Raw genomic sequence first — 3,096 nt, forward strand, 5'->3', positions numbered from 1 at the left:
TATTTGCAAGCAGCTTTGTTGATGATAATGAGGCATTTTAAACACTAGATAAAAATATAATCTAAACATTCACGTTATTTTTATATCATATTACACATCATATTTAAATCATACAGCATACAATTTACATGTACATGTATATATAATATAGCATGTGAACTAATGAAAACTAAATGACTTACTCATCTGAAATTGTAACCTCAGCTGGATCAAATCACTCTTCAAAATACAAACGCCCATCGGAGTCCTGCTTTTCTTCTGAGGAAAATTTTAAATCTTCCATAATATCCTGGAGCTTTCTGGTCGTGTCATTGCAAACGCGCAGAAAAAATGATTGAAAAGTGTTTACCTCAGAGTAGGGGCGTGTACATTTGCATTGATCGCCTCAGCACATTAGCGTATGAATGGCGCAGCTCTGCTGGTGGGTGTGATCACATTACAGATAATGAGATGGACCGGTAAAAACTGTACATCGCTTTGTTTCAAACAGATTGCATTGCAGGAGAATATTTGTTTTAAATTGGAATAGTTTTATTTAAAAGTAGACATTTTAAGCTTTCTTTAGACATATGTTTCATGTTTGAGTGATAAGAATTCGCAGAGTTTCAGTTCATTTTTGTGACGTGTTTCTGAAATATGCTTGTGAACACAGAGACTGCTGAAAGCTCAACCTTTTTATTTTCTTTATTTTACAAAAGTACAAGGTTTTGTTGTTATTGTGAGTGTACACAAATAAAAGTAGACCCTTTATAGTCTCTAATGATGTCTTACACTTATCTGTATACCCAAAAATGACAGAGTATTTTAAGTTGTTTCTGCTGTAATGACGAAAATATCCAGCAAAACGCGCCGGCGCGTTTGCCGACCCCAGAGGGTTAATGTGATTCAAGTGATGTATTTCTGACCTGTGACCTGGTCCAGCAGTATTCTGGAGGTGATAATGCGGCCGTACTGAGAGAACAGCTGCTCCAGCTCTTTGTGGGTCATGGTTTTAGGCAGGCCGCTCACATACAGGTTAGCATCACGAATGGAGGCTGAGCTCGGACGGGCATACGACACCTTCAAACAAAAACCAGTGTGAATTAAATTTAACTGCGACACACTAAATCAACAGATGGAGATAGTTTGTGTTTGTCGTTACCTTAATGGTTTTAGTCTGCAGTCTGAGTCCGTTTAAAGTGTTGATGGCTTTCTCTGCATCTTTGGGTTCCACGTAGTTCACAAAGCCATAACCCAAACTCTGACCTACACCACACACATCATGTGTTATAACAGCGGTCTGATCATGTGTGCACACTGATATTAAATGATTACTGAAGTAAAAATGTTCTTCAATGTGGTCAGCTCCATTTTATTGGTAGCTTGTTTGAACGCTATAGTACATGATTAACAGACTCGTCAAACCTCAATAATCAAAAGGTCTGGTTGAGGGCAACCAGTCCCCCATGTGTACCTGTGATTTTGTCCCGCACGAGTTTGCAGGACTCGATCTCTCCGATGCTGCCGAACAGACTCTTCAGCTCTTCCTGTGTCATGTTCTGAGGCAGATAGTTCACGATCAGGTTAGTCTTACTTTCCTCACCACCACTGCCACCGTCAGTCATCTCCACAGGTGACGCACAGTTAGTAGACACGTTGTTGGGACCGTTGTTGGAGGTGCAGCCCGCCCGTTCGACAGCTGTGTCTCCATGGCAGCGATCACCTGCTGCACACAGACAGACACACACTATTAAGGCAGTTTTACACGAGACTTGATGGACTTGTCTGATGCCATTCACTTCACAAAACAATGCCCCACACCGCATCAGCCATTTCTGTAATTACAGGGTTGCTGTACGGTTTTTAAAATCAAATTTAAGACTTAAGACCTTTTTGAAGTTATAAAATGAATACCGTATCCCCTTACCTTAACAAACCCACACATTAAATAGAAATAATGGATGAACAGCAAATGGGAAAATGGTATATATTATATGCAATTTGGAACAAAAGACAACTATATTTGTGATCATTGGGATAGACGCACTGTTCTGTATTATTACAATCTGTTCTGTATTATTACAATCAATTTCAGTTCGAGCGGACACCTAAAATGAATGTCATAGAATTATCATATCGCATTATCGAACAACTTACCACAGATCACATAGTTCTCCATATTGTGCAGCCCTACAGTGAACTATTCCACTTTTACAGGTTCACATTACCCATGAATCATTGTTAACAGGACAGAAAAGGAGAAATATTTCTTCCTGAGAAGTACTAAACGAAACATGGGGTGGATGACTACAGATGATGAATGAGATGAAGACTGACCCCAGTCCAGGGCTCAGCTGCCCATGAGCCGCTCCTCAGAAGAGACGCCACGTCACACAGTCTAACAGCCATCACAGAAGAACAGAGATCACGTCTGTCAACAGAAAACACATGAGAAGAGTCTTCAAACATCGACACTCACAGCAGCACAAATAACACTGAGAACACACTGTATAATCTGAAAACACGTCAAGAAAATGTCCTGCTCAAATTATCCTCAGAAAACAGACATTATTTCCATGACAGAAATATATATAAAACATGTCATTCAATCACTGATTTTATATCTGAAATCTGCATGTGCATCCCTACAACACAAACATCCTACAGATGTAATTATTTTATTTATGTCCATCTATATCACTAACAAACTTCATCAGCAGAATGTAAACAAGTTCAGACTTATTCAAATCAAATCACTTTAACACACTTCTATGTATGTGTGTGTGACTCTTTGTGTGTGACTGTAAGTGACTGTGTGTGTGAGACCGTGTGCATGTGTAAGACTATGTATGTGTGTGTGTGTCAAAATCAAATCACTTTGTCACATGACCCTATACACAAGTGCAACAGTAGGTGAAAGTCTTGTGAAGTTCAGAGCAACATATCAGTCATGACAGTGACAAGACATATAACAATTACAGTAAACAACATATTTACACAACACAATTTACATATCTAATGTACACATACTTACACAACACAATAATTAGATACAATGTACAGTAAACAATACACACAATATAGAATACACATACAATAAAAGATTAATAGTATAAT

At 38.6% G+C, this 3,096-nt stretch overlaps 1 pseudogene; it reads right to left on the reverse strand.

Annotated features, from left to right (window-relative positions):
- Positions 1 to 885: 885 nt before the first annotated feature.
- LOC127620799 (ELAV-like protein 2) lies at positions 886 to 2,388 on the reverse strand (annotated as a pseudogene).
- Between the last annotated feature and the right edge of the window lie 708 nt (positions 2,389 to 3,096).

The sequence above is a fragment of the Xyrauchen texanus genome, chromosome 1, assembly GCF_025860055.1.
Source record: "Xyrauchen texanus isolate HMW12.3.18 chromosome 1, RBS_HiC_50CHRs, whole genome shotgun sequence".
NCBI classification, from domain to species: domain Eukaryota; kingdom Metazoa; phylum Chordata; class Actinopteri; order Cypriniformes; family Catostomidae; genus Xyrauchen; species Xyrauchen texanus.